The sequence below is a fragment of the Tauraco erythrolophus genome, chromosome 5, assembly GCF_009769465.1.
Source record: "Tauraco erythrolophus isolate bTauEry1 chromosome 5, bTauEry1.pri, whole genome shotgun sequence".
In the NCBI taxonomy this organism is placed as follows: Eukaryota; Metazoa; Chordata; class Aves; order Musophagiformes; family Musophagidae; genus Tauraco; species Tauraco erythrolophus.
The window spans coordinates 44,369,406-44,382,436 of NC_141469.1; positions in this window are offsets into that span (position 1 = coordinate 44,369,406).

Sequence of the window (13,031 nt, forward strand, 5' to 3'; positions counted from 1 at the left end):
ACTAGAATTGCACAGTTTTATTGGATAAGTAATTAAGGTTTGTATATTAAAATCTGACAAACATTAATTCTATGGAATGCAAAGCATCTGAATTTACCTAATTCACCTGCAATATTAATTTCTTTGATCTACATCTATCTTACAAAAACATTAGTACATTCAACCCAATAGTTATTCCATGGTTGAGACACTTTCCTTGTTTTCTATGTGCAATAAAATGTTATGACTTCTTCTACAGAATGTTTTTCTAGGCACTAAGACCCCTGCAAATACATAAAACTAGTACATGAAAGGATGCCCAGTTCCAGAAAGAAGTGCATCTTTAAAATATGGAAGACATCCGACAGTGAATAAAGAATGGACACAAAGACGTGTAAGAGAGAGGGGAGTTCAGAGTTAGAGGATACTGTAAAAGTAGATTTGAAGAGAAACCTATATTTAGATAAGACACCAAACAAAGGATATGAGACATATGCAAAGTATGTGTTTCTTTCCCCTTTTTTTGTCTTTCTGAAATTACCTTGACTTGAAGGTAAACATCAATGGATGGTAATCTATGTCTTCTTGCCATTCCACCTTCTAGCTCTACATAAATCTTTCTCTAGAGGCTGTGAGTCTGCCTTTTAATATTAATATTAATATTGTTTCTTTCTTAGTCCTTTTTTTTCCTTTTCTAAGTTTCTTTTTTTTTTTTAAGGCTTCCTATTGTACAATTTTATGAGGTGGGTAACATCTATCATAAAGTGACTTTAAAAATACATATAAGTTGTTTTATGATCTTCAGCATAGCACTTGGGCTACAGAGATATAGAATCATAGAATCATAGAATGGTTAGGGTTGGAAGGGACCTCAAAGATCATCTAGTTCCAACTCCCCTGCCATGGGCAGGGAAACCCTCCACTACACCAGGTTGCCCAAAGCCTCGTCCAACCCGGCCTTGAACACTTCCAGGGATGGGGCATCCACAACTTCTCTGGGCAACCTGTTCCAGTGCCTCACCACCCTCAGAGTGAAAAATTTCTTTCTTATATCTAACCTAAATCTGCCCTCTTTCAGTTTAAATCCATTGCCCCTTGTCCTATCACTACACGCCCGTGTAAAAAGTCCCTCTCCAGCTTTCCTGTAGGACCCCTTTAGGTACTGGAAAGCTGCTAGAAGATCACCCCGGAGACTTCTCTTCTCCAGGCGAACAGCCCCAACTCTCAGCCTGTCTTCATAGCAGAGGTGCTCCAGCCCTCGGATCATCTTCGTGGCCCTTCTCTGGACTCGTTCCAGTAGCTCTATGTCCTTCTTGTGTTGGGGACTCCAGAGCTGAACACAGTATTCCAGGTGGGGTCTCACGAGAGTTGAGTATATATAAATTGAGTATATATAAATTGAGTTGAGTATATATAAATTCTCTTAGTTACTAAAACAGCTGCAGATTTTCTTTCTTTCTTTCTTAGGGCACAGATTTGAAGCCCTCTAGCAACAGACCACTTGCTTTAGTAAATAAGAAATTTACACAGACCGTGGACTAGATACAGATGTGAGCAGACCTTACATATCAACATGACAGTTTTCTGACTCTGATATGCATTATGAAAGCTTTCTTATTCTTTCTTTCTCCACTGATTACCGTGCTTCTAAAATTATCTGGACCTTTTCCCCCCTGTCAAACAGTATAAACCAGGAAAACACACTTAAAACTGTGAAAGAAGATAGTAATAAACACTGACTTGAGGGGTTTATTTATTTATTTATTTATTTATTTCGAACGAAAGCCATTTTTTCCTCAAATGTTGAGAGAACTGGCATATGCTTACTGTCATGCTAACAAACTCTGCAGACGAGAAAGTACACTGCAGCTACCATATGTTAGAGAGCATATTATAACTGCATATAAAAGCTGATAGTTCTGTGTCCCTCTGTCCTCCACTTTTTTTCAACCTTATTCTGGTGCAATATACACGACTAGCGCATTAAACATTCATGTCTTGCATTAAGAGGTTAAGAGGTGTCTCTGACACCTTCAGATAACTGAATACGATAGCTGAAATAATCTATACAAAATTGTGTGGCACTGATGGAGTTTTATAATGTAATGTTTCTTTGCAATTTTTCCAGATTTAACAGATAGGGATTTTTTTTGCACATTTAATTAGAATCATCAGTACATCATATTGCTCAGCCTCTGAATACATCCTCCTTCTGATATTTTTTTAACAGAATTAAGTTAAAACTTTGGTTTTACAAAGATTACAAAGACTGGGGAGGTATAATTGGCCTGTAATTGCTACAAAATTTGCCAGAGAACTGTAAAGTTTAGAAGCAAAGTCAGTGTTGACTTTTGTGCAGCATAATGTGGCAGATGTTCTTATGATGCTACAGATGTAACAAACTATCTGTAAGTAATTTGAATAACTGGTGAGGCAAGTTATATCTGACAACACCAGGAAGTTATGAACATGAGGAGGTGCATAGTGTGACCCATGTGGCCAAGTAGGAGAGAAGACGATGTATTGCATTGCTCTTTGTCCCCACCTAAAGCCCCAAATATATTTTAAAGAATATGCAATGTAGCTATAGTTAAAACAACAAAACACCTTTGTATGATTTTGAAGTTGTTAACAAGAAAACTTTTCACGAAGAAGAACAGCGTTGAAGGAATGGAAGTCATATAATTTATAGGACAAATATAATTTGTCAGGTCTTAATCCTATTCTCACAATTTCTTCAGAACTGACAGTGAGTATAGAGCACGAGAATATTGGATCTTAGCAACGCTGGACCCTGATCTGTTGGAGTAGCTTAACTTGGAGCAGTTTCTTGCCATTCCTGTGCTGGAATTTATGACTCTATAGCAGCATCTGCAATGTGGAAGACAACTAGCTCATCTGGAAGTTAAAGATTATTTATCAGATTGTGATACAAAGATAGAACTTTATTCTCCTTTTTTTATTGAAAGTCAAGAAGTCAGGACAAGCTTTCTTGAAGATCTATACAGTAGAGAGATTTCTGCCACAATAAGCAGGAACAGAGCAGTTTTAAGCAAAGCAATGTTGTCAGATGCTCAAGGCAGCAGACAGCAGCTGACGGCAGAACCAGGTATTGTTGTGTACAGAGGCCTGGATTTTAGAAAAGCCAAAAGTAGCAATAACACTATGGCAGGAAAAGGTTCCTGATATTTTATTTTGGCATATCATGAATAAATAAATGAAAGATTGAAAGGAAAAGGAACTAACAAGTCAATGCCTGATCCCCATCACTGTAGGGGTTGTCGCTATCCTTGTGTTTGCTTATATATTGTCTTTCTCCTTGATCTTTGTCTAGCTTCGGACTGCAGAAGTAAACTTTTTTCTCCATATGCCAGTAGAATATTTAGAAAAAAAAATGCTACCTCATATCTTATTAGTGAGAGTTATAAATTATTTCTAAATCTTTTTCCTAATTTTTGTTGCAATCATTTTTGTTTATAAGTTTTCAGTATTTTATTAAAGAATAAAATATTTTGTGATGATCTATAAAGTTTCCAAATGTACTTATGTTTTTTTAACATGTTACAGTTTTTATCCATTATTTCTGGCACACCTATTAGTAAGTAAAACTAGCGGTTCTACATATATGATCAGAAAAAAAAACACCTCATATTTATCATTTCTACAATAGTATGTGCTGACTGTGAAAATAACCATGAATCTGAAGTTTTCAGTCCTCTGAGGGATTTAATCTTTAACTACTTAGATGCTGGTTATGTGAGTTTTGGCTGGATACTGGGAATCTCCTTTTCTGTTTCCTTATGCAGTATTGCATTAGTCTCTGCTTATCATATATCCTGATTTCAAGAGCAGTGTTAAAATTTTCCAGCAACAGTATAGTAACTTGTCTGTACCTTAATATACAGAATTATTGTTTATAAAATCTTAATGTCCTTTACTTGCAGATAAAAGACTTTATTGCAAAACTGGATTCAGAAGAAGCTATGGTACCCTCAGAACCTCTCAGATGTATTCATACCACTTTCACAGCTGTACAAATATTATGACGGACTGACACTAGGAAGACCAAAGTCTAGATCATTTTCTCTAACAGAAGAAGGAAAGAAATCTTTTTGTACAGTCATCATTTAATGGAAAATAATTTCTGTGGATAGGAATATAGGGCTCTAAAGTGCCCCTTGGGTCAGTTCGTGTAAACCCCTACTAACCAGTGGCATTCAAATCATGTAATCATGTCTGTCAATGTAACTAGTGTCATCCTAAGCTTTCAGGTGTCACCCTAATTCACCTTTTCTCAGCTTATATCTGAGTAAGATATTGGTCACTGCAGTGCCTATCATCTCTCTCATTAGTATTTCCACTTGTAATTTACCTTCTATGAGATGCCATATGTTATTAATACATCTTTGTTAGCTTTCAGGTTGCAGTCTGCAGTACATGCTAATAATTCAGAGAGATGTGACACAGAAATTATCAGATATGGAAGGGTGGCATGGAAAAATAAATACTGATAATTAGTTCTGAAAGCAACGGTTGCATTTTGATTTAGATGATTAATTCTACTTCTCATGCTTGTCTATCAAGGTGTAAAAATGAAGTATGAGATTATCAAAATGTGCTTTGCCAGCAATTTTCAAACCCATTGATGTTTTCTCTGTAATGATGTGCATATCTCTCAAGTAAATTTTTTTTTTTTCCTTGTGTGATAAAATATTTTTTATAGTCTGTTTTGTTTCTTGCAGAGAATGGTGACCTTGATAGCTACCTTTTTTTTGCAACTTCGCCATTAAAAATTGGAAAACCAAACAAACATACAACATCTTTATGAGCCTCTGAATAATTCAGTAACAGTGATACCTTTGTCAGACATGTCTCATGGTATAATGGAAAATTCTTAGGAATATTCACCATTAGCCTACCTGGAACATTCACAGCTGGACATTCACAGCTTATACACTGTCTTTACTACAGTGAGTAGAATGCATCCATTATAATAAATTTTCATAGACAAGTCTTATTTTATTATTTTATATGGAAGATATATTGAACAATTAATTATGATTATTTATGCTGTTTCAATTCCATTTACAGTTACTTACTACCCTTCAAATCAATATTCACTATTTTTACATAATACTTATAAGAACACAGATGGTGACCTGGGTTTGTTAGTGTTAATATAAGCAAAAGACAAATACATTTTATTACACACACACAAAAAATATCGTAACAAAAGCTAAATGGCAAATGTTAATGTTTGCATCTACCTGAGAACAAACTGTGGAAGAGTTCCTCTGACTGTCATCCCCCACATTCTCAGTACCTTTACTTTTTTTATCCCTTGGTGAGTATACCTTTGAAATGAAATCTTCCCCGGAACATTTACACATCATTGAAATTCTTGTGGAAAAGCTGAATCATTCCATTCCCTAAAGAGATCTGCATTTGATAGTCCAACTCCCTATCCAAAACCAATTCTTTGAAGTTTTCTACTCACCAGTCCACTCAGGTTCCAGAACTTCCATTCCAAAGGTATCTGACTATCACTTTCAGAAGTAACAACAAAGTATTGAACAAATTTTGTGAAAAAGGATTCATTGGATACCCAATCTTTTTCTGTTATGTGTAGCCTTGAGACAAAAAAAATGATCCATCTTGTGCTCTCATGATATTCTGATTGCCCTTTCATAATCAGAAAATTCTTCATGTTATTAAAATGAAAGACTAAGGAATGATGGGTAAATATACAGCTTTAACACTGAAGTATTACTTGGGTTAATTGCTAATATTCTCTCTACTCTTAAGGATGTCTAATGTCATTCTTATGGATGGAACAATAATATTCACAAAGCTAGAAAATAAAATACATTTTACACATGAGAATCATAGCCTTTGATGGGCCTCAGTAGGGAGTAATTCATAGAAAACATTATAAAAATGGAATTTGTTGTGATACTCTTCCAAGCAATCTTTTCTTTCTCTCTTATTAAGAAAATTATCCATTTTTAAGCAGTTTAATAATAACATATTTAATATTTAATGATTCAAAGAGTGGCAGTATCACAGCCTGCTTGTAATAACAAAAAGGAGAGCCAGGACTTGAGCTTAAATACACTGAATTAAAAATGATAGTTTCACTCTTTGCTAAGGCAGAGTTCTGTTTTGATGGGACAGAAATAAGTATCAGAAACCTTGCTGAACTTAAGATCTCCAATAGAATGAAACATTTAAAAAGCTATGGAGACATAGCACATTTACAGTTCTAAATAAAGAATGTATTTTAAACAAAAATAATGTAACCGCATCTTTTTAAAACAACAAAAAAATGTCCTCTTTTTTACAGTGTTTAATGATAGTTTGCAGAATATTGGAAGACATCCAGATACAGGTGTTTTAAAAACAGCCAGGCAATGCTAAGTGCACTTCAGGGGTGTAAAAAAATAGAGCAGAATGTCATTAGCATACATGTGGAAAGTGACAATTCCATGAGTGAATCAGGCATCTGGAGTATGCAATATACAACTGGAGCAATGGAAAGCTGAAGAAAAAACTATAGAAATTAACCACATTCTAAAAAATGATCCATAAAATGCAGCATTAGTTTCAAAAAAGGAAGAATTTTTCCTTAACAATGAGAAGCCTATAAGTCAGATTGCCCATAATACTGAAATAATTGAAGAAAACAATTTAGGAACAGAATCTGAAACACTCATGCAAAATATAAAACAAGCAAGTTAAAAACTGAAATCCTCAACACTGTCCTGTTGCTGATTGATTGATTATATGTGGACATAGTTTAAGAGTTGTATATTTAAAAACTGAAATCGCTATTAAAAAGTTTATATTCTTCCTGGGCTTTTCTGTAGCACTTATTACTAACATATCTCACAAATATGAAAGATTCAATTTCTACCACACTTTTTTAAAGTGTGTTTTCACCTCTGATTTATAGATATCTTCCAATTTTAAATGCTCAGTTCGAAAGGTGTAGCACAGAATTTTACAGAAAAATACTTATCATTAAGGAAGCATATCGGGTATTCAGAGTCATAGATGAAAATTTTTTGATCCAGGGCTCACACAGAACATTCATATAATGAGGAATGTATGTCAATAGTTCTTTTCAAACATTTTAATTAAAGGTAGACCCATTAAAGGATGTTAATGACTAATACAGAGTATAGATCAAAAAGTCAAAATCGTGTTTATAAAGAACAAAAGAAAAGCAAACAAAAAGAGATTGCATAAACATACACTCACAAAAGACCAAGTCACATTCAGTGATATTTAACCCTACAGATTCTCAGTTTACTGAATCAATCTTTGCATAATCTTCAGCGTACAAGCTATCTAGGATTCCATTTTTTTGTGCAATAATGCCTCAGACTGAGTAGCTACCATCTACCACTAATTTATGTATAAGTGACATCTAGAAATAAGATGACTTTTAAATATTCTGGAATTTTATTTGGTTTGCGTGGCAAGGTTTTGGTAGTGGGGAGGGGCCACAAGGGTGACTCCTGTGAGAAGCTGCTGGAAGCTCCCCTGTCTCAAAGTCAGACCCCCCTCTAGCTGAGGCTGAGCCGCAGCCCGGTGACATCAGCCAAGGGCCTTTGTTGCTCCTAAATCGAGACACAGGGAGTGCTCCGAAGCTCTCTGATCCCAGAGCACCCTCTGGATGGAGCTCCGCCCACCAAGACCGCCAGAGTTCATCGGGCCAGTTGGGCCCAGCACAGTGGTGGGGAAAGAGGAGTGGGATGTGTGAGAAACAACCATGCAGACACCGAGATCAATGAAGAAGGAGGGGGAGGAGGTGCACCAGAGCTGAGATTCCCCTGCAGCCCGTAGTGAGACAGGAGGCTGTCCCTCTGCACCTGCAGCCTGTGGAGGACCCCACACCTGAGCAGGTGGCTGAAGAAGGCTGCTACTCCCTGGGAATCCCATGCTGGAGCAGTCTGTTCCTGAAGGACTGCACCCTGTGGGAGGGATCCACATTGGAGCAGGGGAAGAGTGTGAGGAGTTCTCCCCCTGAGGACGAAGGAGGGGCAGAAACAACATGTGATGAACTGACTGCAATCGCCATTCCCCTGGCAGGGAGGAAGTAGAGAAATCAGGAGCAAAGTTGAGCCCAGGAAGAAGGGAAGGGTGGGGGGAAGATTTGATTTTATTTCTAATTATCTTACTCTGATTTGATTGGTAATAAATTAAATTGATTTTTTTTCCCCCCAAGTCAAGTCTATTTTGCCTGTGATGATAATTAGTGGATGATCCCTCCCTGTCCTTGTCTCAACCCACGAGGCTTTCATTTTATTTTCTCCTCCCTATTCCACTGTGAAGGAGGAGTTAGTGAGCAGCCACATGGTGCTTAGTTGCTGGCTGGGCCTAAACCACCATAGATTTAAAATTTGCGAAGTATTTTGGAAACTATCATGCCTTCACGAAGTCACAACTTCCATTCTTTTACTCTTGAGTGCAGTAATGACAACTACTTCTATGACAATGCCAAAAGAAGGGATTGTGTCAAGTGTTTTATAAATCCTGGATGTCATTTTGTATCTCTCCTGAGTAAAAGCGATTGGCAATTTAAGACATTTCAAATCTTAATTTTCCACTTCTTTAAAGAGCCAGGGCTCTTTTGGATCGAAAATTAATTAAGAGGAATGTACAAGAATTACTCTGCTCTTGTTATGATTAAACCAGACCACGCACAAAAAAAAAATCAAAATTGATTTGATCAGAAAGGAGGAAGCAACAAGGAATGTTACTGTAGAGGGCTTATGCTGTTGAATCTGGATTGCTGTTTTTCATATTGTAGACTTATACATTTCTTATAGAGTATTGTGGCGGTTTTGGCTAGGATAGAGTTATTTCTTAATAGTAGCTAGTACAGGGCTATGTTTTAGATTTGTGTTGAAAACAGTGTTAATAACACAGGGAGGTTTTCATTATTGCTGAGCAGTGCTTACACAGAGTCAAGACCTTTTCTGCTTCTCACACCATTGCACCAGTGAGTAGTCTGGTGAGTGCAGGTGCACAAGAAGTTGGGAGGGGACTCAGCTGGGACAGCTGACTCTAACTGACTAAAGGGATATTCCATGCTGTATGATGTCATGATCAGCATATAAAGCAAAGGGAAGAGGAAGGAAGGGAAGGACGTTTGGAGTTATGGCATTTGCCTTCACACTTCGTAAGTAATTCACTCCCAAGTAACCATTACGTATGATGGAGCCCTGCTTTCCTGGAGATAGCTGAATATCTGCCTGCCGATGGGAAGTAGTGAATGAAATCCCTGTTTTGTTTTGCTTTGTTTGTGTGTGTGGCTTTTGCTTTACCCATTGAACTGTCTTTATCTCAACCTACAAGTTTTCTTACTTTTACTTTTTCGATTCTCTCCTCCATCCCACTGAGGGGTAGCGAGCAAGTGGCTGTGTGATGTGTATTTGCTGACTGCGGTTAAACCACAACAAGTATACAGAAAAAAACCCCATAACTATATCAGATGAAACTCAGCCCAGTCAATTTACATAGTTGTGCTCCTTTTGGCTTTTCTTTCATCGCATCAGATCATGAATTCTTTCTTTATCTCCTTATAGAACTGCAAAAAGGGCAAAAGGAATTCCACCAGCTGAGAGTGATACAACTCACTGCTTTTAGATCTAACTCATAACTTTCAGAGCTTTGCAGTCTATTACAGATTCTTATCCTCTTTAGTTTTTTTCAATGCACCCTTTCTAGACAAAAAACTTCTTGTTAGTAACATGAGTAGAATCTAGTTCTCTGAAGTACTCACTTTCGTTATATTATTTAAATATCCTATATAAGGAAAAAGAGCATTTTCCACAGAACTTTTCCTGTTTTAGCTGAAGTCCTGTGAATATCATCTGTGGTAAAGGTCTAACCAACTCAAGTAGTTGGTTAGACAATCGTCCTTTCTGTAAACTGAGCCTTGTGCAACTTTTAAATTGGGCGATGGTGAGAATGAAGCAAAATGTATTAAGAAAACATAAACATAAGCATAAGCAGACTGCTAGACTAAGGAAGAAGTAAATGGTCTTTTAAGGAAAGAGTAGAAAGTAACTCCTACCATGAACATCATATTCTTGTCAATGAAGAAATCAGGATGATATTGTCATGCCATAATCTCCTCTTCCCAGTCTGCTTGAGAAAGACTGAAGCGTCAGCCCTGGGAGACAGAGGGACACTGCAAAAGTGACCATTATACTAGAGGACAGGAATAACTACCAGGAAGGAGAGAGGGTTGTATGACAATTTCATCCTGCTGTGAATGAGGCTTTCCATCTGAATTCAATAAAAAATGTGGGTTTTTTTTTTTTATTTTTTAAAAAATATATATATTGATGAACATTAAGTTCCTAACTTCATATATTGTGTGTTTCCCTTTGTCCACATCAAGATTTAAGTGTAGCAGTTTCAGGGTAACATATTTAGTTACCAAATAAGTAATTAGAGATGCTCAGAAATTATTTAGTAAGTCACTTTTTTCTCATGGGAAAAAGGCAATGAAACTTTTTGGAGAATATATAAGTTCCAATGGTATGGAATTATCAATAGGTTGGTTTGAAGAAGTCAGCTGTGAATGAAAGGAGTATAATGCTGTACTCTAACAGACCTAGACGCCAGTGATAATAATATTGCCAGTGATTTAGAAACTGGCTTTAGGGCTTTGGTTGTATCTTGATAAGCACTTTAGGGGCACTCTGTCCATATTTTTCAACTGTACCTTTAATAATATGAATACTAAATATCTAGTTTTTGATGCAAGTTAAGATTTAGGTTTGTGTTCTCTCAACTCCTGAAAAGAGAGCATTTTGCCACCAACAAAATCCTGGGTATTGGAAACTTTGTGACCCTTGATGTTTACAGTCTTAAGCCAATGTGAACTTACTAGAGACTGTATTAGCTTTTGCTTGATATTGACATAGTACCACAGATGATTGAGTAATTTTCATAAAGGTAGAATGTAAAAATAGAATGAGCAGGATGTGCTTACTAAAGCTTTTGAGAAATACTATGTTCTTAAATAATTTAAAATCACTCTCCTGGAAAGAGTTGAACAGGTACAGTAGGCTGCTTGAAAAATTGTGTTACAAACCCTCAGTCAAGATCTAGAGAGAACTGTGTCAGCAATTACTTTTTCTGCATATATGCAAGTGATGGGTGCACTATTGAATTCTGTTTTGTTTATGTTTTATTTTTCATTTTTTCCAGGAAATAATTAACAATAATTAATATTGTACAAAAATAATTTCAATATTTATTTAGCAATTTAGTTCTACACTATAAATAAGTACTGTGTGAAAAAGAACTACTTAAAATTCTGAAATAGAATTACACAGCAGTTTTTGTTTTTTTGTTTCTTTTCCATTTTCGCTGTATGGTCTATCATGAAGCAGCTTACATTAGACTTCAAGAGGGTGTTCCATCAACATGCTTTAGAGGTCTCCAAGGCACTGACTCTTCTGAGCAGCCAGTGAATGAAAAGCAGATGCTTTTACAGAATTGGGTCACAAAGTTTCCATACTTCTTTAAAGAAAATCTCTGTTGCACACTTTATACCAAAGTAAGAATATTTTAATATTAAGAAATGCAACTGAAAATTTCAATTACCTTTGTTTATCTACATATTAGAATAACTATTAAGTAATTAGTGGATGCATTTCTGTAGTGGGGAAAAGATACAAAGATACATCCTTGTGAAGATATTAACAACACACTACCTTTTTTTTTTTTCTTAAGTGGTTTAACTAATGAACATGAGACGAGACAGGATTCTATCACGTAATGCATAAAAAGTCGTTCTGAAACATTACAGCTTTGATAATCTGGTTTATCTTTTAGGAAAAATTACCCTAAAATGCTAATTAAAATATCCACGCTTGTGCTTCATGCCTATGCTTAGAGTCAGGTGGAATTTAAAATGGCTCATTGTGGTGATATAAGAAATCTGTTCTCTGTGCACTTCCAAAACAAATCAGTTATTACTCACAATCATAAATGAAAATATACTTAGAAAGATGGGCCTAAGATGTAAGAGTAGAGAAGTCCTCCTGTGTCGTCCCAGAATATAATTTGTGAGTTGTTGCGTTTGTTGGTTGTTAAAATCTAAATATGATTAAAGCATTTATGAAATAATGAAAAATCTTTCTAAAAGCATTTATTTGATGTTTCTTTTTCTTAAAAGTACATTGCAGTGAGAAAAAAGGTATATATTTTGCAACTCTTCAGTGAAACATGTACTGCATACTAATATCATAACTGAAGACACTGGTGTATCACAAAATATATCACTCGGTGATCACAAAATATCATTCGTTTACTTTAGACTATATGTTATCATGTTTTATTTGGTCCTAATTTAGCATCAGTCTCATTAAAAATATTTTATAATAATTCGTAAGGTCTGCAAGAACATTAGAATCTCTTGTTATATGTTAAAATTTTATTGTAATCTTTATAAAAATTGTTGATCTCACTGTCCTTTCAGGATCCCCTCCCTATAGAAGGACGACACTGGCTAGGCTGAACAGAACTCGGGTGGAAACAGGGACTAGAGCACAGGCTCCATTGCGGAGTTTGGCAGTGTCTGTACCCCCTGCACAGGAAGAAAGCTTGACACAACTCTTCTATTAATACTTCTCCAGTGAGAGAAGAGGAGATGACAAAGTGAAGTGAAACTTCATGTAAAATGGCATGAAACTGAAATGAGTAGATGACCACCTGGGAAACACCAGCCTCTGCCTTTTGTACTGTGGGGCACTGCACTACATACACAACATTCTGTCTAACCTGTCAATGTTAAGCTGAATGTAAAATTATCCATTAGATTTAAGGGGAAAAATAGTAACCCTTCCCATGCAAACAAACAAACAAAAATCAACCAAAGAACCAAAATCAGAATGCGTGACATTCCAAGTGTGAAGTTGCAATTAAGAGGGTCTTCTAAATCTAGCCCTGTTTTACCTCTTATGTCATCTTTTTTTTTTTTTTTAAATAAAATATGATGTTTGGGGTCTAATATGAACACATTATTT